General features: G+C 40.8%; 4 long non-coding RNA genes across 5 annotated transcripts; 3 read left to right on the plus strand and 1 right to left on the minus strand.

The window, feature by feature from the left end:
- Positions 1–423: 423 nt before the first annotated feature.
- LOC307020931 lies at positions 424–23706 on the minus strand. Its single transcript, XR_013803016.1, has 4 exons — positions 23584–23706; positions 23202–23271; positions 1592–1728; positions 424–947 (listed from the first exon to the last, which is right to left on the minus strand). It is a non-coding gene; the product is annotated as an uncharacterized lncRNA (long non-coding RNA).
- Positions 11616–14801, plus strand: LOC307020730. Of its 2 annotated transcripts, none has more exons than XR_013802967.1 (3): positions 11616–11696; positions 14310–14385; positions 14532–14801. It is a non-coding gene; the product is annotated as an uncharacterized lncRNA (long non-coding RNA). The 2 variants fall into 2 exon arrangements; XR_013802968.1 differs by lacking the exon at positions 11616–11696 and adding an exon at positions 14178–14201.
- LOC307020920 lies at positions 14933–15306 on the plus strand. The gene is made up of 3 exons (XR_013803011.1): positions 14933–14953; positions 15043–15116; positions 15226–15306. It is a non-coding gene; the product is annotated as an uncharacterized lncRNA (long non-coding RNA).
- LOC307020493 lies at positions 16332–22480 on the plus strand. Its single transcript, XR_013802905.1, has 4 exons — positions 16332–16427; positions 16506–16650; positions 16795–21757; positions 21897–22480. It is a non-coding gene; the product is annotated as an uncharacterized lncRNA (long non-coding RNA).
- Positions 23707–24852: the final 1146 nt, after the last annotated feature.

The following is a 24852-nucleotide window of genomic DNA, read 5'->3' on the forward strand; positions in this document are numbered from 1 at the left end:
CAATCTGTAGATGAAAAGTTCCTGAAATGTTTAGGCTTTGCTGTAAATTGTATATTATTCCAGATTCAGGGGACCAAGTATTAATTTCCCTCTGAATATAATCAATAAATCAAACAATATAAGATATATATATATAAAAAATACAATTGCCTTATGCTTTTCCTTAACCCTCTGGAGTATAAGGATATTTTCTCAATATGTAGACGTCTCCTTAAATCACCTTTTAAATGTACTTCTTATAACATGGCACCCCATATGTTACTTATCGAAATATTCAGGACACTCTCTGGTCTTGCTAGAGATGCAAGTCACTCACCTTAGAGCACTGTCATTTCAAATTAGATTGCAGAGGCAACCACGGTGGAGGCGGCCAAAGAAGCAGTGGAAGAGGCATCAGAGGAGCTCTCCCTTATGGGTGGTATGAGATTTATATCTAATCTCTCACAGAGGGATGAGCTCCTGGCGGCCGTCCTCCATCATTACTGCGATGGACGCTTGTTAGAAGCCCTCCAACAGTAAGTATAGCAGCCTGGTGTTCATCATTTCTATGTCTACTTATAAGCTGACAATGTTAGGTAGATGGCAATAAACAGGTTTAACTACTATGAGGTTAACATTAATTTCACATATTCATTATTTGCATAACAATGATCTTATTCACACAATAAACAATGGAAGCAGGTTGTAACACAACATGTCTCAGAACAATTACTAACACACTTAGAAATGTTCCCTCTTTTTCTTCTTAAAATTACAGGTTCAGAGAAGAGTTTCACATTTGTGGAGCAAACAAAGTCCTTATTGCGCTAAGAACAGTCTTCATTGAAGACACCACCCCTATAGAAGCTGAAGACATCTATAGGGCCTTCGGAGTGTCAAGTCTTTCGGTGGAGGGGTCCAACAGGAGGCGGATGGAAGCCAGGACAATTGGCTTCTGGAGGGACTGGCTGCAGACAGTGGAGGGTAATAAACATATTAAGGAACCAACAAATTAACACACATCACATACTAATACTAAGTGTCGATAGGGAAATGAACATAAAGGAATTCATATTAACATATTCATTAACTAGTAAATGCATTTCCTGCTGAAAATGCATGTATAGCTGAATGGTTAATTTGAACTTTAGAATGGTCACAAGATATTCAGCTATTAAACTAAACGCATTCCAATTTTTGATATCTTTTGCTGTTTTTGCATTATCAACGTTTAAGTTTTGGTACATTTTAAGGCCGTTTTAGACTTTATAATGTGAAACTCATCTCTTAAAGTAAATACTACATGATTTGGTCCTGTCCTCAAATTATTCTCTAATGTTTTCAACAGGTGGAGAAAGACCTCTCAGCCTGGGGGATGTGCTGCAATTTGCCACAGGACTACAGAAAATCCCTGTCGGAGGCTTTCCCTCACCCCCAACACCTAATTTCCTCCATCCAGAGGATGGTCATGCGCAGTTCCCCACTGCCAACACCTTCACTTTTGTTTTGAGGCTGCCTATTTTTCGGCAGTACGAAAAATTTCAGGAGGCCATGGAAAACGGCATTAGCTGGGGTGCCACATTTGGTTTGGGGTAGAACAATTTCCCATTACGTTGGGGGTCCTGCCAACTCCTGTTCCTGTCCTGTTGGGGGGTCCCTCCAGCCCGTCCTCCGGCGCTGTCTCGCCGCCCTCCAGCCCGTCCTCCGCACACACACACACGCTATCATGGCTGGACGCTGGATAGTGCCCTACACACACACGCGTGCACACACACACACACACACACACACACACACACACACACACACACACACACACACACACACACACACACACACACACACACACATACACACACACACACTCTCTTGTGGCTGGACGCTGGCTAGTGCCGCCCTACACACACACACACGCACACACACGCACGCACACACACACACACACACACACACACACACACACACACGCTATTATGGCTGGTGAAGTATTATTTGAGTTATTTGAAGTATTAAAGTAACGTGTTATGGCAGGAAAGTTCAATCTGGTATATTCATTTTAATGTCACCTTATATAGAATGTGTGTTAAACTTGTGATTTCTGCATTGAGTGACTTCTGCCTAGCAGATACCAAGAAGAGGCCCCTAGGGTCTCTCTGTTAATTATCAATAGTCCTTGCAATTAACAGGGGAAGTCCCAGATACAATTTCAGATAATGTAGTTAAAGTCTTGTAGAATTAATGTTTATCTCCTACACATCCTGCAGGCCTGGAGACTTGGGTCACCCAGCAGTAACCAAGATAAACGTCCTTTTGAGCTTATCAATAAAATGTATTCATTCCTAGTAAGCTGACTTTGGGGTGAAGGGAAGTTCAGGGAAGCCATTAAGCCACAAGAACAATTAAACTTCTGTTAATCAACCAAAACTCATGACTTTCAGGGGACAGGACATTCGGACCTATAACAAGGGTCACTTCCTAGAGAATATGTGTGTGTATTTCTTACTGTGATCAGATGTCCTGTATAATCATTTATCAACTATTCCTGTATTGGTGTTTTATTTGATTCCTCTGCTTTTATTCTTTCATATGTGGGTACTGGAGGGCTACAAACAGTGTGGAGAAATTAGCTTAAACATGTTTTATTACTCTATGGGAAATGGAAGCAGCATGTCAAATGATCAGGGAAATCTATGTGTGTGGTTGATTACTTTGTATTAATAGTAGCAGTATGTGTAAAGGAAGCTGGAAATATGCAATGTGAAACCTTTTATTTGAAATAAAGATTCTGCAGGGAATATTCTTAAAGAACAATAGCTCAAGTGTCTGGAAGAGCTGCAGGCTAAATGAGTGTGCGGTACTTTTTACTGCTTGAGATCAGAGCTGATGTTTTCCTCTTGTTATTATTGTTTGAGGTTAAGGTAACTCACATGTGTTATTTGTATAATCCAACTATAAAAAACTATATCTTAAAACTATCTTTATAAAATGCCAAAAGTATGTGAAACTTGCAAGGAGGGGTTTGTTATCTCGAATGTAAGGGTCGCCTCTGGCTCGCGCTGATTGGCTGTCTTTTCTAAGTGGAGGACCCCTCGGGGGGGGGGGGCAGCCGCATAGCTCCTCCTGGGGTTTTGGATATAAGCCTATGTTTTCTTTAAACCAGCCTCTTCTTTTCTTCAAACTGACCAGATCCGTGAGATTGGAGGAAGAGCAGGAAGTACTTCCTTTGTGTTTGTATTTGTATTTGTATTTGTATTTGTATTTGTATTGTTACTTTTTATCATTAAAACAAGATTATTGTTTAACTTGCATTCTGGTGTTTCTTAATCCCTTCCTTTTTACGAATTTACCCAGCTTATCAAACGACACGCGGAGACGAGGTTGGTTTTAAACATCCACCAAATCTCCAACACTGGACGCTGGCTAGGGCCGCCCTACATACCAACCCAGTCTCATGGCATTTCGGGTTCACCAACACGATTCTTAATCTATTGATTCGTGTTCACCAACACGATTTTCCCCTTTTTTTTGTGTTGCACAGCACGATTTTAAAAGCAATGTATTTCTACTGGTAATGTGTTTCGTGCCTGCAGCACGTCTTTTTCTCCGGTCGGGTCGTGGAAGACCGGAAGCTGTGTGGTTCATAAAAACATGTTCTTACCCAATATCAAGCCACAATTATTGCTTTTATTTTAAATCGTATAATTTCTGACTTTTGTTTCCGTCTGTGAGGAAAATAAATGGGGCTCAGAGCCTCAGAACACTGAAATCTGTATTTTTTAAATCTTTTTTTCTTCTAATTTGTTATTCTTTTCAAAATAACACACTGTTATTTACTCACCAATAACACACAATTATCCTTGCTTTTATTGATTGGTTTAATTCCATAATCTCTGGCTTTTTTGGCGTCCTTCAGGAACTGAATTTCAAGATAAAAATAACCGGAAACAGACGTAGGCATTTCGAGCGATTACCCAAGATCCTCAGCTATGGTTTAAGCTCGCTGATTTGGATGGTTTAATGCATGCTGGGATTTGGTGTTTATATGATATGAAATCCGGAAAACATTTTAAAATAATAAAATAATACTTAATTCCGAGTGTTCTTGCTTTTCTCTTTGAAAGTCATCACATAACGGCATTGTAATACACGGTTCGGCTGCATTACATATTACAGATCTGCCGTCGTTCTTTATTTATAGAGCCCCGATGAGAAGACCTTTGGAAAAACTGGAAGAAATGCCGCCGAAACTGAATACTTAACGTGGATCATAAATATATCAACAATTAAACAACATCTTCAATTTCTCTTCACACAATACGTCTCCTTGCAGTATCAACCTTAATTCGGCTGACTTTTATATTTGATCTAATTCGTAGATAGGTTATATTTACACCATAACGGTGCACAGCTGATATAAAAGGACTTTGATTTTCTTTGAATATAAGAATGTAAATACTGAGTCTGAAATAGTATAGCAATATGCTATAAAATTATGTGAAAACATGAATAAAACTACACATCTTCAGATGTTGTACATACATAAGTGTCCTACACTAATAATACAAAGTTATTATAGCTGTGTGTACCTTGTGTGCACCGCCTAGTGGTTAAAGCACGTTATTTCATTATTGTTTTTATGTGTTATATTTGATTAAAAAAATATTAAGAGTACTGTACATACTTTCATTGGGGGAAAGTAGAAGGTCTGTGATAGAAATATAGAATATAAAAAATCAAGAAGATACTGTAAGTGATCTCTCCAATAAAACAGTTTAGAGCAGGATGTACAAAGATATTAATAGGAGGAGGTGCAAAACAGAAAAACGAATTAACCTTTATTTAAACATTAAATAATACTTTAGATTAAGGTCCTCTTTTAAATAAGAAAAAAACTTTGGGGGTATCTACAGATAAATATTAAGCCTGACAAAGTACTTAACGTCTAATATATTGCTTTCCTGCAATGTTAACTATGTTGAAGCACTTATTTTATCTGATATTATACATATGAATTATACTCTTATGTATGTAGATATTATAAGAAATGTGCAGAATATGACAGTTTAATGGTGGAGGTACAAACACATATTGATAGATGTCTTGTAATGTGCTGTTGAGGAACCTGTGACCCAAGATTTTCATTCATTGCATACACCGTAGTTGTGTATATGATAAGTCAATAACCTTTGAAAATCTTGAAATCTTGAAAGGGATGTGCAAAATAGCCATTATACAGTCTTTAATGAACTATTAGTAGAGAATAACGAGTAATGAATATACTTTATTACTCGTTTCCATTCATGTCAATTGCAGATAAATGTTTAGTCTTCTCAAGCACCAACTAGGTTAACCTCTGTATTGTGTAGTAGAATTACAAAGTAACAATGAGCTGTCACGTGGGTATATATTAATGCTGCGCATTATGGACACAAGCGATTTTCACCCATTTATTAATTATATGTTTTACATTTGATAACACCAATGTGTTTAATACTGGCAACTTCTAATTGTGGGAAAAACGAAAACGTTCAGTAGAGACGTCCCATGGAACATTTTGCGAAACTCAATAGCCAGCATGTGTAGTTCTGGGGGGGGCGTTCGATTCCTGTTTTGGATAGTCTGGCGTGGTTTTGTTCCATTTCAAACAGCTGTTTGACGCTTGGCGTAACCTTGGCGCACTGTCACTCCAACATCCAATCCCAGCGCTTGAAGATTAATCACGGGGACTGTAGTCCTAAACGATAGCTGGGGATTGTGGGTAGTGTGGTGTCTTCGGCCATCCTAAACTCCTAGAGGCCTACGTCTGTTTCCGGTTATTTTTATTTTGAAATTCAGTTCCTGACGGACGCCAAAAAAGCCAGAGATTATGGAATTAAACCAATAAATAAAAGCAAGGATAATTGTGTGTTATTGGTGAGTAAATAACAGTGTGTTATTTTGAAAAGAATAACAAATTAGAAGGAAAGATTTAAAAATACAGATTTCAGTATTCTGAGGCTCTGAGCCCCATTTATTTTCCTCACAGACGGCAACAAAAGTCCGAAATTATACGATTTAAAATAAAAGCAATAATTGTGGCTTGATATTGGGTAAGAACATGTTTTTATGAACCACACAGCTTCCGGTCTTCCACGACCCGACCGGAGAAAAAGATAGACCCTCCAGAAAAACGCGATTCTGCGATCGCAGAATTTACCGCATAATCAGCAAAATGGCGCAGATTTGTGAAAGGCCGCATATTTATCAAAAAGCCGCATAATCCCCGCATTTTTCCACACAAAGTTGAGAAAAAAAAAAGTTGACTCGTCTTGACGTGACGTCATCAGCTCGCGCATCACAGAATGTAAACAACACTGTATAGAGTGAACGTGTGGAGCTCACACGATAGAGAAAACACCAAGATGAAAAAATCTAATCCATCTCATTTACCGACGGACATTTCTACTAAAGACCGGGCAAAAAGTGGGGGGAAACTATTCTGCACCCCGTGCAACTGTGTGTTGGAGCATAAGAGAAAATTGACGGGGACGACCCACTTTGATTCATTCAAACATTCGAAAATGCTTTCTGCTGCTGCGGACAAGAAAGCCAAACAACTCACGTTCAGCGAGGCATCAACCTCCAAAACCCTTTCGAGGGCTACAAGAAACGAAGTGAGTAGCCTACAAGATTGAAGCTAGTCAGATAACGAACGAGTAAATGAAAAGGCGGAGAAGTGTGTGTGTGGGGGGGGGGGGGTGGGGTGGGGTGTGTGTGAGATTAAAAAAGCCCAATTGCTTTTACAATAAATAAACATTGAATGTGTTTAATTGAATAAAGGGGTTTAAACGTTAGTGGCAGTTTGTGTGTGAGAGAGATTAAATAAGACAGACCAATATTTTAAAAAATTGATATTCTTTTTCCCCGCATATTTCGCAACTTTCCGCATATTTCGCAACTTCCCGCAATTTCATCGCATAAAATCACATAAAAACCCCGCATGTTTAATCGCATAATCAAGGATTTTAGCCCGTATAATCAAGGAATTTAGCCCGCATAATCAAGGATTTTTGCCCGCGTTTTTCTGGAGGGTCTAAAACAGGGGTAGCCAACGCGGTGCCCGCGGGCACTAAGTCGCCCGCAGGGGGGAAATTGGTCGCCCGCGTGCATGTTCTAAAAATAGCACAAGTCACCATGGAGCTCGGTCTAAAAAAGTTATTGAATACATTTTTAATTTTTAAAATGACAATATTGAATATAACATTTTAAAAGCACACATTTTGTATGTACATATGTAAGTGAAATGGAGATTTGGTGCGTGAAATTGAACTCTGACCCCAGATAGGTTCAGAGTTGAACTCCACGCACCAAATCTCCGTTCCACCTTTAGCTGAGACAAGCTAGCATGAGCAGCTACGATCATGGGCCTCACACACACACACACACACGCACACACACACGCACACACACACACACACACTCACACACACACGCACACACACACACAGCAGTGGTGAGGTTCTCAGCCTGCCACTGACGTTCAACCAGAAAACATCAGCTGTTAGCTGTTAGCAGTTAGCAAACAGAGATCACAGCTCCTCATATCTTTTCAGAAACTGGACAAAAGTTAAACAAGTACAAACCACAGACTGTCTGTGTCATGGCGAATACAGTCGCTGGTTTATTTATGTCTGTAGGCCGTTGTTATGAGTGTGGAATGAGCATATACAACGTTAGCTTAGCCTGGTCGACCCAATCTCCATTCAGAAAACAAGCATTTTAAAAGGTTTTTCGCCTGCGGTCTTGTCTGCAGACTTGTCAAGCATTAATTCATGGTTTTTACTAAACGGTATCAGTATGTTGTTACTTCGGCATCATTTAGAAACGTGTATTACAATTTAATCACGGTAAAATATGTTCATTTTGTTGTAGTTGTAGCTCCCGAGCCAGCGCGTCTTGTTTGAATGATGCGAGTAAACACAGCTGGCAGCAGCGGTGAAACTCAAGCGATTAGAGCGAAGTCGCGTCCGGTGTGAACGCAGCATTACAACGACCCCTGATAGATCTCACGAGAATGTGTATAAATATAGACACATTTTCATAACAAAACAATGGGGTTGCTATAGCAATGGTAAATCATTGTTAATAATTATTGTGAAGAATAATTAACATTAACATGTGATCAGACAGTCCTTCACATACAGTAAATTAATATGTATTCTGATTATTATTAATAATAATATTATCATTAAAGGTGAACCGTGCAATTATGTTATTCAGGAAGTTTGTATCAAACAAGTAGCCCTTCGTATTACTCAGTACCCTTGAAGTAGCCCTCGGTGACAAAAAGGTTGGTGACCCCTGGTCTAAAAAGACGTGCTGCAGGCACGAAACACATTACCAGTAGAAATACATTGCTTTTAAAATCGTGCTGTGCAACACGAAAAAAAGGAGAAAATCGTGTTGGTGAACACGAATCAATAGATTAAAAATCGTGTTGGTGAACACGAAATGCCATGAGACTGGTTTGTACTATAGACGCGCACATACCCACCCACCTTGTTTTTCCCGCTCATGGCCTGCACCTTGTCGTGGTGAGTGGGCTTTCAACCAAGCCAGGCCACACCGTTGAAAACATTTAAGCTATTTTAGATTTAGTTTGACTGTGTGACTCTGAAGTCTATGTTTTGTAATGCAAACATAAATAATGTCTATGTATACTTTGTACCTGTACATGCTTAGTCCTATAAATATGACGTTTACACATTCTGCAAATGTGCTCTGTATTTCTAACAAAGATAAACTAGTTCTTGCTACCTTGGTCTAGTTAAATACTATACTGGACTTGTGAAAAATACTGGAAGACAAGATTTACTTTTAGGAAGGATTGCTCTACTTATTATCGTGTTTACAATAGTTGATAACATAGCATTTCAAGGTCCTGGAGTGGCCTAGCCAGTCTCCAGATCTCAACCCCATAGAAAATCTTTGGAGGGAGTTGAAAGTCCGTGTTGCCCAGCGACAGCCCCAAAACATCACTGCTCTAGAGGAGATCTGCATGGAGGAATGGGCCAAAATACCAGCAACAGTGTGTGAAAACCTTGTGAAGACTTACAGAAAACGTTTGACCTCTGTCATTGCCAACAAAGGGTATATAACAAAGTATTGAGATGAACTTTTGTTATTGACCAAATACTTATTTTCCACCATAATTTGCAAATAAAGTCTTTAAAAATCAGACAATGTGATTTTCTGGATTTTTTTTCTCATTTTGTCTCTCATAGTTGAGGTATACCTAGGATGAAAATTACAGGCCTCTCATCTTTTTAAGTGGGAGAACTTGCACAATTGGTGGCTGACTAAATACTTTTTTGCCCCACTGTATCTCTCTCTCTCTCTCTCTCTCTCTCTCTCTCTCTCTCTCTCTCTCTATATATATAGATATAGATATCTATATCTATATAAATAATTCCAAAGCTGGTAAAGACCTTTCAAATGTAGCAATAATATTCATATAAGAAAAGTACTGATCTAATAACTTTTGCCATGCTCTTCGGGCTCATATACGCACTGAACTTAAGATATCCGAAATAACTGCAATCCACTTTTGAAGTTGTGGAAAAAGTCCTGATGGAACTTAAGGGGAAAAAGATGAGCCCAAAAGTGAATAGACTGAGAACCCAGCTGTTCATCGCAGAGTAGACACTTTGTTGCACTCACTCACAGTTACCATTGTTACATGGTAAGGTTTCTAAAACCAAGGTTTTATAATAATTATGCATTGTAAAACATTTGCGAAAAAGTGTTGTGTTCAGAAGTTGCACTTACAGTATGACCGATTTTCACCGTAGAAGTTATGCATGTCTAATCCTTTTCAGAGATAACATGTCTCACAGGCGCAAGTTGTCAGTGTTGCTTTAAAAAAAGGTGTGCAGTAGATAATAAAGACACGTCTTTTTTCTAAGAGTTTGATGTTTGGAAGCGGCACATATTACTGCAACTAATAACTGGTACTTATTAACATGTCTAAGATCAGGTAATGGCTGCCTCAGAGGCCAAAGCTGGTTGTGTGAACAACTTGTTTTTCATTCAAATAAATGTGCTCTGGAGTTAAAATATACAGATTGATCTGAAGAAATTGACTGTTTTACTTTTATTAGTGTACCTTTCAGTTGCATTGCACTCCTTAAATGTGTTTGAGACACTTTAGGTAACAATGTGGCTGTCATTTGATTAACTCTGAAAATACAGTTTTTAATGAATAAATCACATGAAATGAGTTACAGGTGTCCCCTCAGCTGTGCAGACTTATTTAATAATACGGTAGGAAATTGTGGAGTAAAATTAATATCTATCTTGTACACACACTTTTCCTCTACTGATGAGAGGAAGACAGAGGGGACTAAAGTATTTCTTATTTTTCTACATTGACCTGAATGTATTCTTTATTCTGTGTATTTGTGGACTGAAATATAAGTTTTTATAAAGTTTGTGATACATATATTTGCAGTCACTTTATTATACGTTAAATACATTTAATTCAAGCTAAGATACATTAGCTAGTTAGTGCTCTTACCTGTGTGCCTCCTTCAAACAGCATTATAACCAGACTGTATCTTCAAACGATAAGTACCAGTTACAGCTACTTGATTTTAGATAAACAATTGAAAAGACAAAATCAACCAGCTAATGTATTGAAAGACCAATCTTTATTTTAAGGTGCCTTTTCTTTAAACCTTCAGATGTGAGATATTAGTTATGCAGTAATAGTATTGACAATACAAAAATACTGAGCAACTTTAGTTGAGTTAACTTTATATTTCTTTTTGTCTAAAAAGCATTTATTATACTCATTTTTCCCACTCATATTCACAGTGTGTACCAATTGACTGTATTTCCCGTCAGGTGTCATCTCTCTAACCGGAGTACTGTTTTGGATGAAGCGGCTCCGGCACAAACATTACAACATACATCAGATTCCCCAATAGTAGGTGTAGCAGTACGTACAGCAAGTTGCATTACATACTGTAGATTGTTTTGAACACACCCGCAAAATAGCATTGTGATTATATTACTGGATGGAAACTGAAAGCCCGGGAACATTAATAAACTACATAACAGAAAGTATGAATAACAATAATTAAATTGTGACTGTAGATATGTTTATACTTTATATTATTTACTGTACATGTTTAATTTGGATTTAATTATTGTGATTATTCTTTATTCTTTCCATCTATCTATCTAAATCTCAAAATGGGGTAGGTTACAGGAACTTTTCATCAACAGATTGCTTTAGTCTGGTTTAACTCTTCACTGATTGGTTGCACACACTTTAAATGTACTGGCTATGCAAAACAGAAGGTGGGGCTCATTATCATATTAAAAAACGCGCGTTTTTTACGCGTCAAGAAAAAACGCGCGTTTTAAACGGGCGAATAGTGGCACTTTAGGCTTTCGATACTCGCTCGCTCGACCTCTCCAGCCTGTGCGCGCTCAACTTTGCCTGCGCGCTCGCTCAAATTGTCACATCGTTACAAATGTGCCACAAAACCAACCAATCGGAGAACTCGAGAAGGTCAATTCTGATTGGCTGCCCGTCTCCAATCATATCTGAGATGAGAGAAGAGAGGGATTTTAATTTCCGGTTGCCATCAGGCTGTTGGCGTTCCTATTATCGTTGACATTTACAGGACATGACAGACTCGAACGAAGAGATTACTACGCCACAGTGTCAGGTGAGTTATACATTTCTAGTTTTCTGATATCACGTTATTGTTTGTAATACCTTTGACGAAACCTTTTATCCGATCGTTTCAGATAAGGGTGAGTTTGCTAGCCGGCAACATAGCTATATGGATAGTTTAAGCAAACAGCTAACAAACCGTAGCCTAATATTAGCGCTAGTATTAGACAAACATTGTCAATATAAATTGCCATTTATACCCATCAGCGGGTAATATTTACCTTATAGAACATTCAGTGATTTTTGCGCCATTGATCTTGTGCGAAGCAACGTCTGTGTTTTATTGCGGTTCCTAATAGAGAGAGAGAGAGAGAGAGAGAGAGAGAGAGAGAGAGAGAGACACTTTGCACATAACTCACGGTAGCGATCTTTCATGCAATCTGCACATACTAGATGTCATATGAACGCTGAGAGTCCACAGATTCTATTGGTATACGTTTCATCACTCTGCGATAAAAACGCACTCTTAGCCCTGTGTTCTAGTATCATAAATAAAAGAACATTGTACCTTGACCCCTGGCGGTTCTAGTTTAACTGAAAATATGATCATGTTAATGTTACATCCTGAATTGATTTAGGGCGATGGTGCAGTTGAGTCAGCAGCCAGAAACCTGGGGCCGTATTCACAAAGCATTTTATCTTACCGCTAGGAGTGCTCCTAACTCGCGCTAAAACATTTTACGTAGGAGTTTTTTCTTAAAAGTTATTCACAAAGCCGCTGAGACCTACTCATACTAAGGATAAATCACTAAGAGTGAACTAAGAGTGACGCGCCGTTGCTATGGATTACGTCGATTCTCGTGCATGAGTTTAGAAGCGGTCAGTACGGTGATTGGTTGTTCAGAGCAGGCGGTCTCGCTGAAACTCATCCGCAACATCCCACAAACGAGCCCACTAAATCACCGAAAAACAAGGAAATAGCCTAGGCTAGAAATGTATTCCTATCAAATAGTTATGGACAGTGCAGTTAGCAGAATACACGCATGATGACAAGTTTGTGCAGACCACGATAATGACGTTGTATATGCACGTTAAAGAGAGAGAGCAAACAATACAAATACGTAAATTGCATTAAATCAAGGAGGCAATTAAAAGCACTCTGCAAACTATTATCCAATGAGCATATTTCCAGCACCAAACACTTTCAATAACAGCCCATACCGCCGTTCAAGTCCCCCTATCATGATGAATGAAAACATTCTGCGTGTTGATGGAATGTACTTTCTTTCTATTGACGAACACGTCCTCATCTTTTGATGGCGCAATTATTTTTATGTCAATAGCACCGACCACACCGGGCATACCTGCAATTGCCATGAAGTTGGCTTTGATCCTGTGTAGTTGTTGATTGTCCAAAGGAAACCGGATAAACTGTTGGATGATATGTGGTCTAGAGAGCGCGTTGATGGTTTGGTTTATGGCACGGCTGACTGATGGTTGCGATATTCCTAAATCGTCGGCATTGCAAAGTTGCATTTTCCCACATTGCTAAATATCGTAGTGTTGCCAAACATTTTATTTCCGGACTAATCGGGTTATTCCTGTTAGTCGGGGATGTTATTGCATCCCGCACTAATTCCACAACAAGTTTGATACTCTCACGATTTAGCCTATATCTCTTGATCAATTCAAAGTCTTCCATTGTCTCCAAAACATTTCGTCTCGCAGCCATTTTCAGATTCTTTGTGAATAGGTCTTACTGAGTTAGGAGTCCTCTCGAGGACTTTTAAGCCCTCCTAAACTTAGGTGCTACTTTTAGGCATAAAATACTTTGTGAATTGCTCTTTGTGAATACAATTAGGAGTCCTACATTTAAGACTGACACCCCCATTATGTTTAGGAGTTTCTCCTAAATTCGCCAGTTAGGAGCTACTTTTAGCCCTAAGATCCTTTGTGAATACGGCCCCTGGTGTCTTTGCTCCTTAACACAATGGCCGCTCAGGAAGGCCGACGGAGACAGAGCCTCCTGCACCTAGGAATGTAGTGCCAGTGACAGTGCCGCAAGAGATGGCAAGGTTCGTATTTCAGCCACATAATTATATTTTCGTTTTGCTTAAAAAAATTCAAAAAAATCATTGTTGTTTTCTTAAGTCCAGTAGTCACATCGCTGCTGACATGATTAAATTAAAATATGAACTTGGACTTGAACAAGACTTGGTTTGTAATAGCATTGGAATATATATAGCCAACATGTACTATTTAGATTTTTTGTGCAACACTTGATTGTTATAAATAAATATAAAACATATAATTTATTCCACAGATCTTTTCCAGGATATTTCCAGGATAAACCAAACTTCCGTCGTGGTAAAAAGAGGTGTTTGACTGCCACCAAGTATCTTGTTAAGACAACAAATAAAACAACTTCTTTACATTTTTATCTGTTGTCAAAAAAAATATCGCCCACACACCGTTGCCAACTGAGGAGCTTGAACTCCTCCAGGCAGGCATGGGAAGACAAACACTGACTGTTCCTGAAGATGGTGATCACACAGAGGTATAGTTTGTCAGTCCATTTGTTTGACTTATCATCAAAGTCAATTATTGTACTTCAGCGTATTGTCACCATCAATGTTTTTCTCTCTCTCTCTCTCTCTCCCTCAAGATTTTAAGGCTCCTGGCTGACACATTTCCAAAAATGGAGGGTCTATGTGGAGGATGGCTCTTGCATAAGGCTACAGGTTTGTGGGATTTTGTTTTGTTGAGTTTTCATATTACTGTATTACTTGTTGGTGTGCATGAACCCTTCTGAGGTATTGATTACTTGTTGTAAACATTAGAGGTGGCAGAATGACAAAACATGTTCTCTCTCTTTCTCTCAATTAAGGTGGCAGTGGAAGACGAAAGCTCACTGTCATTCCACCAGAAGCAGAGGGGTATTCTGTCAAAGCTCTGCGAGCTATGTCAGCAGGTGGCAAAGCCACTTTTTACATAGTACCACTTCAGGAGACATTGGACACCGCTCCACTGCCTCCTGACTCGCACTGCTTTGCAAAAATGCCAAAGAAGACATGTTTCAAATGTCATGAAGTGATGCCTTTGCAGATGCTTGCAGTACACATTAGGACATGCAGTGGAAAACTGTCCTCTGATGAGACTGTTGATGAGGTGAGAGCAAATTATTTTTGTATTTGGTAAATTGCCTTTAGAAAAAGACGAGGAAAATATAAAATGTTTATTGAAATAAATGACTTTTTTGTTAATCTGCAGTCCTATGATGAATTTTGTATCGTGGAGAACGCTTGCAAGGTAGAACAGCACACAACTAAACTGCACAATCAGTATAGTTTAGTGTTTCAGCTGTTTGTAACATGGAGCATATTTCTTTCAAACTTTAGGTGGTGTGTCCAATTTGCACCAAAGAATTCCCAGACGATGAAATCACAGTCCATGCTAGTCTATGTGGAGAGAGGTGATCTGTCTTATTCTGCTCTTTGTATCATAAACATTATATTTGATAGATGTACCACCTGTAGAATGTCTACATATTCAGTGTTTTAAACTGCATATTGTTTGTGCAGCTTTGAATGTACAGGGACTCCTGCATCAGAGAACAATAGTCCAAGTACAGCTGCTCAACCTCCAGTATGCAAACCAAAAAGGTACGTTTTATGAAGATGACCTTTGCATGAGTTTATATCAAATACAGAATAAATAATGAGCACCATCATGCAATCCACATGCTTTAATGTCTCCCCCAAAAGCTAGCTCTCAAATTATTTTAACAGGCTATTTAAAACATAGCACATGGTGCACTCTTTTCTAATCACGCCATTTGATAGACCTTTCTTTCCCAAATATTGTTCAGCATAATAATAGGCCTGCCCTATAATGTATACAAAATGTTTGGAAAATTGGGATAGTCTTATATTTTCTCTGTCCTCTTCCTTAAGCAAGGAAGCTGTATTGCGCTTACTTGAACACCAAGTTGACAACACAACAGAGTTCAAACTGTGTGTGGACAGAGACGGCCTTCCGGACAGGGGCATTCTCCAGTGGAAACGAAAAAAAGCTGCATCTCCTGCCAGTGCTCTTAAGGTGGTCTACATAGGAGAGGCAGGCATTGACACTGGAAGAATAAGGAAATAGTTTTTGACTGGTAAGTTCATTTAACTGTTTTGTTTTGATATTAAACAAAACCAAAGGATCATTGCTTATTTGATTTTTTCCTGTAAGACATGGTTTCAGGTATTGAAAACAGATTCTTTGAAGGAGCTGGGAGCCAGGGTAAAAATCCTAAGTAGTCTTTGACAGACCTTGATAATGACAACTTCAGATTGGTAACATACTGTCTTTGTACACATTGTCATTTATGTAAGGAGTTTTTTTACAAAGACTTTCTCTACCTTGCACACAGAACTATTGGTGAAATAATGTCAGTAAGCATCGCACAAGGTGGCCCACCTCCTGCCTTTCTGAGAGCGTGGTGCTACAACTTCCTCTGCACAGGAGAGGTGGACATTCATTCACTTTCAAAGGAGGATGTTTCTGATCTAGAATCCGGTCTTCTCATCAGCAAGGTGAGTACTCTGTTGAGCATTGTTAGATATGAATTAGATATATGTTTTAACACCTATTGTAAATCTGTCCTTTATTTCAATGTTGCACATTCTCAGGACGAAGATTGTGCAGATGAGCAGTCTCTGATGTTGTGGGCTGATGAAATTGTCAGCTGTGGATATACAAGCCAGCTCAAACTGGACAATAAAGACAGCATCATTCGGTAAGAGTTGTACAATATTAATTTTAAAATGTTTATTTTTCAAACCAGTGTTTAATTTCTTTCTGCTTTTCTTCAAAGAGCAATTGTCTTACATTCCACAACAAGACTGATTCCAATGCTGCAGCAACTCAGAAAGGGCATGGAGCTGTATGGCCTGGTGGATCAGATGGCTAGAAACCCTGAAGCTTGTCACTCCTTATTTGTTCCAGGGAAGATCACCAAAGTAAGAATTTTAACTGCCACTATTTATTTATTTTTAGACTCTCTTCTTCTTTTGTATTGTACTTTTCATTCTGTATTGCCTTAATAGCTTTGGTTTGAACACTTGCAAGATATTAAACTAAATCTGCATTCACTCTCTTTATAGCCAGATGCAGATTTCATCATGATGAACTGCCAGCCACGTTTTAGCGAAAAAGGGACGTCTAAGGAGAGAAATGAAGCTCAACGCAAGTTCAGGCAGGAAGACCTATCACTTTGTATTGCGCGTCATGGCAATACTCGCTCCCTTCACTAAATGATAGGGAGCGCCACTCCTCAGCTAACCTATCACTTCCCTCCGTTCACAAGCCTAATCATCGCACCTGTTAATCCCTCTATATATGCTCTCCCCTTTTCCATCAGCTGTCTTCCAGGTGTCAACGCGCAAGCAGCAGCAGGACTTCGTCCCAGCTCCGGGTATTAATTCATCAGCTCCGCAGTCTTGCGGATTAAGCTACAGGGGGCGTTCCCCAGTTGGCTAGCGGTTCTAGCCGGCCACGCCGCAAACCCGGATGCGGAAGAAAAAGACAAGGATACTGAGCTCCACGGAAGTTCCTCCGGCTTAATGGAAATGGGCTACTTCAGGCAAACAATTGACACACGCCTTCAGTCTCTCGAGAGGGCATCACTGGCATCAGGGCCGCTCAAATGCGGCGCTTCCGGCCTTCACGCGGAACGGGCCCTCATCGCTTGCGAAGCTTCACCCACTTCCGGCTTCAACCACAACCCCTCTTGCAAGCAGGCAGGGCTCAAGCTACATCTCATCGAAGCTACTTCTGCTTCCGGCTCAGTAGCGGTACTGGTCTCTAAGTGCGTCTTAAGTGACAAGCAGGTAGTGATTGCGAGATGAAGCCTTATGAAGCTTTGAAGCTTTCCAGCCAATTGGTTCGCAAAGGGTTCATGTCATGAGGCTTCATCATGGGCTTCATTTGAACATAAACCCCTGTTGGTCAAAGCGTGTAAAACAGGCAAATTGGAAATCTCAACAGTTGCGCTCTATCTCATACCGAGTTCCCAATGAGTAAAGCCTTAGAATAACTCTAAACAACGGACATAAAATCCTATTTTCATGTTAACAATATTGTTTTCATTCCAGTTGAACGATTGTGATTGAAAAGCCTATAGGAGGCTGGTAAACATTGCAAAGAGGGATTCGTATTCCTTAATATTATTCATAAACTTAACCACGTTGTAGCCTGAGAAGGCTAAACCATATCAGGAATACATTTATTAACTGCATTATCTCATTTAGATGTAGCTTCTATAAGCAAACCCTGCGGTCGTGGGTCGGCTGCTTTCCAGCGAGCCACAGCCCACACGCTGAATCTACCCCAAAAAAACCACTGGATATATCTTATCTGCATTTATTCATCTATTTATTCATGTTTTATTCCTACATTTATTTATGCTTGTATCTATTTATACTTATGACATTTTCCGACCTCTATATAAGTGAGGGTCTGAGCTCTTTTAATTCCATCGTGTCACCAGCGGACCCGGGTACAGGAGGGGTAATATGGTTCTTGTTATACATCCATGGGTATTATGAGCGTTGTGGCTCAACGGTTCAAATGAATCGCTTCCCGAAGCAGTCACGTGGTATCGACAGGCAGCGAGGTTCGATTGTCATCGATGACGTCACTGGCCCAAAATGATACAAGCCTCGATACATGCTTCACAAAAAGATTGGGGATTACTCGACACACGCTCCGAAGCCTCGGCGCAATACGTAACATCACTACTAGCAGGTTCAGCGCACAGCAGGCTCGCCTCCTTTCCCTGCACCTCACCGCTAAAACAGGTAAGAAAAGAGAAGAAAGAAAAGAGAGAAAGGAAAGAAGGAGAAAAGAAGAAGAAAGAGAAAAGCAAAAGAACGAAGAAGAAGAGAGAGAAAGAGAAGAAGAAAAAGGAGAGAGGAAAAAAGAGAGAATATCGTTGCTAGTTTAGGGTTAAGGTGAGTTCCAGGCAGTGTCGGGTGTAACGCGTTACAGCATGGAGTTATGCAGTTCGGGTAACTACTACCCGTCACAATGCTCAGTAAGTACCGCAGTTTCAAGCTTCACACAGCCACGGATGCTGCCCATCCGTGGTTTTTGGGGGTTTCTTTCAGGGAGAAAGAGATGTTCATGTAAGATGATAGAAGACAGTCTAATCACCCAACCAGCACATCAGCATCTACGTCTCACCGTGGCGTAATTAAACTGCTAATTAAGCTAGTCCTATACCAGGGCTCGATAGTAACGGTTGCCATTGGCAACCATTTGGAAAATGTCAACCACTTCTTGGACTTTGGTTGCCATCAGCGGCAACCAGTTTTTAACATAAGAAATAAGGACAGCAAAACGTGCACCCCAAAATAGATAAATGTTCATATTCGTTTTTAAGAGTGATATTTAATTGTTGTGACCAGTCGGAACCTGATACTTAAATTGCACGTGCATTGGCGTGATTACAGAGCCAGAAAGCGATGCACGTTTACTCGCGTGCGCGGTGCGCCGTGTGTTTGTTTTACAACAAAATGGCGAAGCAAAAATAAGTTGCTTGACTGTGATAAAAGTTCAGCCAACACCTCAACTTCTCCAATGAATGTTCAAATTGATTCAACTGATGGAGCGTAAGGTAAAACCCGAACGAAAAACAAAGAGGAATGTTTTCTATTCACTTCCGGTAAAAGTTCCTTCAAAATAAGAGTCCGATCTTATTACTACAAAATAAAAGTGCAAAACGAAACTTTACCACAGAAAATGGTTGCATTAAATTATAATCACTTCTATAAAAAGGTAACACATTTTAAATATAGTTAGACATATTAAAGGTAATTTACAGCATCAATAATTAATATCAAATGTTTAACTATGAATGGTTTTCATTTATTTAACATTAGAAATGTATTAGTCTGGCCAATCCAAGACTTCATGCTGAAGGGCCAATGGGTCTATGGTGGGGGTCAGCACAAAGGTCAAGAAAACCCACATTTGAAAGGGAGTCAACGGATGATCAAGAAACTGGTGACTTGCTCAATTCATTTGTGAGGGATCTATGAAGACAGGACAACAGCAGCACTACTGGTATTTTGTATACCAGCAATTGAGGGTGGACAAGTTTACTACCACTTAGGTTCAAATAAGTGCGTTAATTACTTATTGTAAAGCATTTGAACATTCTCGTGTCACATGTTCATTATTAAGTGGATGTATAACTGTATAGCATCTTAATTATTTAAAATATAAGGTATCAAAAAGGGCAACCGTATTTTCAGTTGGCAACCAAAGCGGATTCCTGGTTGCCAGCCTGGCAACCACTTTGAAAAGTTAGCGTTGAGCCCTGCCATATCATGGGTCATGTCTCAGCATTTACCTAAGCAAATATTATTTCATGCTGCTCATATTGCACCCACATATTTGGTTTCATGCTCACATGGCTTATGTTAAGCAGGGTATGATATTCATGCATCATTGTACTCAAGCTAACAGCCGCATTACATTGTCTACATCTCCCTCTTCGCCGGGCATCGGCTCGTGCCGGCTATCCAAGTTCTCTCCAGTTTACCTCTGGTAAACATGCATATAACTGGTGGTGGTGCATGAAGAGCATTTCAGGGCTCGTTCAGGATAGGTGCAGCAAACCTGCCGCAATCAAGGTAATTGTTACTCTTCCCTACAACAACCGCTTCTCATCCTACATTCGTCCGAACGCCAGTGCCGTGCTGGCTATCCAAAGGTCTCTCCAACCTCCAAATTGGTACGTATGCATATAACTGGTGGTGGTTCTTAGCATGTCAGCACGTATATTTGCCCCGCGGCTCATGTTTATCCTTGCATGTCTAACCCTGTACGTCCAGGTTGTAACCTTCGGGTCTGTATAAAATGTGTCCCTGCGAAGTCAGGTTGCCCCGTACGTCCGGGATGCCCTGTACGTCCAGGATGCCCCGTTCGTCCGGGATGCCCCGTTCGTCCGGGATGCCCCGTACGTCCGGGAAACCCTGTATGTCCAGGACGCCCTGTATGTCCGGGACGCCCCGTACGTCCGGGATGCCCCGTACGTCCGGGAAGCCCCGTATGTCCGGGAAGCCCCGTATGTCCGGGAAGCCCCGTATGTCCGGGAAGCCCCGTATGTCCGGGAAGCCCCGTATGTCCGGGAAGCCCCGTATGTCCGGGATGCCCCGTATGTCCGGGACGCCCTGTACGTCCGGGACGCCCTGTACGTCCGGGATGCCCTGTACGTCCAGGAAGCCCTGTACGTCCAGGGAGGATGCCTAGGAGGCATCAGTATGTCTAAATCCCCACATGTATTAACCTCTCATTTCATCCATAGATTTCCACTGCATCCCACAAGGTAAGATTCATCACGTTCAGTACTTCATACTTTCACTTCTTTTGGGGGGTTCATCGGAAACGGTTCTTCCCTTCCCGAATGACATCCTACAAAACCTGGGCCTAATCGCCAAACACCATTTCATTCACTTGTTATAAACTGTCATCATTATGTTTCATTTATATAATGTGACCCGATAATAAACATGTATTCCATACATCACGTCTCTCCTGATTGAAATGAAGCTCAGCGCAAGTTCAGGCAGGAAGACCTATCACTTTGTATTGCGCGTCATGGCAATACTCGCTCCCTTCACTAAATGATAGGGAGCGCCACTCCTCAGCTAACCTATCACTTCCCTCCGTTCACAAGCCTAATCATCGCACCTGTTAATCCCTCTATATATGCTCTCCCCTTTTCCATCAGCTGTCTTCCAGGTGTCAACGCGCAACCCTCCTCCACCCCTTCGCCTCCTGCTTCCAACTCAGGGCCAAGCCCAACCTTCTCCCTTCAAACCGGACCTAACCACTTATCACCACCACCAGTGTCTAGACCCGGGGGGGTTCATCGGAAACAGTTCTTCCCTTCCCGAATGACATCCTACAAAACCTGGGCCTAATCGCCAAACACCATTTCATTCACTTGTTATAAACTGTCATCATTATGTTTCATTTATATAATGTGACCCAATAATAAACATGTATTCCATACATCACGTCTCGACTGATTGAACTGAGAGGAAGTTGAAATGTCAGGTATGATATACTGTAGAATGCAGTACACATATGAATGAATGCTTTACTGATTTGAATGTACTGAGCACATACCTAATAAATGTTCTTGGATATTTGCTTTTTCTTAATTTGTGTTATTTAAAATATACATCCATCACAGATGGGGAGACAGACAGTGCAGCTGGTGACAAGGAGCCTCTTGCAGTGCCACACGTGCTCCAGTGGATGACGGGGCAGGCCCACATCCCCATCCTCCGTGATGAAAAGAGACATTTCAAAATAACATGCAAATTTGACCATGACTGCAGGGAGCGGCTAGGAGATAACTTAATTTGTTACCCAATTGTGAGTGCGTGCACTAAAACTGTGACTTTTCCAGTAAAGCATCTAAGCACTTACACTGACTTTAGAAGAATCATGGGTGAAGCAGTGAGATATGGTGGTGGATTCCACAGAGTTTAAAACAACTACTGTAGCTCTACTCAAACTAAGGCAAGAGCTGAGTGTATATATGTTTAAATATATTTGTTAATGGCTGTTTGAAGTCATGCTTTTATTAGTTGGGAAAGCATACATTGTTACAAAGTTTTTTAACAAAACATCAGACAAGCAGAAAGGCAAATAAGGACCAATGGTTGGGCTCTGTGTATTCTCAACAGATATCTGTTAAACAAGGTTGTTGTAATCAGCTAATATGTCAGTTTAAGAGTTCACGTTCAATTGTCATTGTACACACTGTGCAAGAATCGTTGGTACATAAAAATATGCAAATATGTTTCATTTCACAAGTTTAACTGCAACACGATGCTTCCTAGTTCACTGTAAAGTCAATTCTCAGTATTTGTGCACCAGAGGCTTTATATTTCAACATCAAAATCTTATTTTCAATGAGCACAAAGCAACACTTTCAGCAGATTAATATGAAGCCTCTCTCTCATCATCTGAGAGCTCAAAATCGGAATCTCCCTGAACTATCTGGTACAGAAAATGTCTGCTTCAGTTCCATCTCCTGTAACAATATTGAGTCATTAACTCCATGAAGATGGTCCTGACGTCCACTAGAATGGACATTTATAAAAGGGCTGTTATTTGAAAACTTGAATTATTTAATTGTTTTCAGAACTAATTATGTAGTTCCTCACATGTTAATAAACAAGAATATATATGATTTTCATGGTAAAAATTACAATTATTCAACAATATTTGACTTCTCCTCCTGCTTCTATAACATTTAGTTTTTGGTATGCCAGCCATTTTGGATGAAAAGAAAGAGGAACTTCCCAGCATGCAATGTTAACAAATGACATATCACTGGAAAGACCAGGATGTCCTCTGTACAGTACATCAGGGATTGATAGAGTAGCTCAAAAGAGTAAAAGGAGATGCGTGTTAACAAAATGTCCACTACAGAGGACATTTTCAATGGGCTGGGTCCCAGGAGACAACTAAATCAAAAACGACTTACATGTGGCCTTGTTGTGGCATTTTGTTGCTGTTCATTTGACATTGTCGGATGTTGTGGCCAGCTGGGATTGCTAGAGAAGGATGAGTCAAACTTTCGTTACTCACACAACAGCCGATGTCTCAAGATAAGAAGACATATAGGCTAATGTTAATCCTACAGCCCTATAATACAGAAAAATAAAAAGCATTTCTGAAATATGGGTCAATAATTACAAGAACAAATCTACTATAATCAGTCATCTTTTTATTTTTTATATAAACAACATATAGCTATGTTGCCGGCTAGCAAACTCACCCTTATCTGAAACGATCGGATAAAAGCTTTCGTCAAAGGTATTACAAACAATAACGTGATATCAGAAAACCAGAAATGTATAACTCACCTGACACTGTGGCGTAGTAATCTCTTCATTCGAGTCTGTCATGTCCTGTAAATGTCAACGATAATAGGAACGCCAACAGCCTGATGGCAACCGAAAATGAAAATCCCTCTCTTCTCTCATCTCAGATATGATTGGAGACGGCCAGCCAATCAGAATGACCTTCTTGAGTTCTCCGATTGGTTGGTTTTGTGGCACATTTGTAACGCTGTGACAATTTGAGCGAGCGCGCAGGCAAAGTTGAGCGCGCACAGGCTTGAGAGGTCGAGCGAGCGAGGGAGAGAAAGCGCGTGCAGCGGTCTGCCTGCGCACGGAGCAGGAGTTTTATGAGAGAAAATATATTTCTCTGTGCTCAAAAAGGTTCGAGTGCGCGCTCAATAGCATTTTCTATGCTCAACATGTTTCATTGCGTGCTCAGGATAGAGGCACAAATATAACGCCATACTACTGAAGCCTTCCCCAACTCCGGGGACTTCCGGCCGGGGACTCCGGGTGGCAGTATACGCCGTGAAGTGGTTTGCGGCCTGCCAGTAAACCCAAAGCAGAAGAAGAAGAAGTGACGTCAGCGGCTTCATTTTCCTAATCCTCCCTCAGGGACTTATTCCGCCGTGAACGCGATCTGTAATTGCGTTCTGTAATTCATGAGAACTAAAGAGTTCTCATGAACTAAGTTCTCATGAACTAAAGTGGGAAAAGTGCTGCGGTGTGAACGCGCGCCTCTTGATTTATGGGATCCGAGTGACGGGCAGCAGTCAGGTGACTCCTTCCTCTCCATTCATGGATCTCCACGGGGTCGGCCCGGTAGGCTAGGTTCGGCTGCCGGGCTGACACCGGGTCCCGGGGTCACCGGGTCCCTCTATCCGCCATCTCGGCTCTGCCGTATTCTCTGCCGTATTCTCCAGGAACTCCCGGAGATCATTAGAAAGGCAGCCGCCTAATGAGATCTCCCCGTTCCCCCGGTTCAGGAGAGCTCTCCTCCGGATGACATAAGCGGCTACCTCATAGCCTGTCGGTTATTAGGCAGCAGGGCTCGCGGCACAAACCGGCTGTCTTTAAAACCTGTCGGTTGATTAGACAGCACGGGCTTGTTTCCTATGTCACAGATATGCCTCCACACACCTCCGCTCATTCCTCAAGCGGGTTTGGGCGTGAACGCGCCTCAATGTCCAGTTTACGAGCCTTCTCCTAAACGGCGACATGATGAGAGCCGCTGTGCAATACAGCGTGTGGAGGTGCAAGAGCCGGCTGTAACCTGTCAGTCAGCAGGCAGCA

The sequence above is a fragment of the Notothenia rossii genome (genome assembly GCF_949606895.1).
Source record: "Notothenia rossii genome assembly, chromosome: 9".
Lineage (NCBI taxonomy): Eukaryota > Metazoa > Chordata > Actinopteri > Perciformes > Nototheniidae > Notothenia > Notothenia rossii.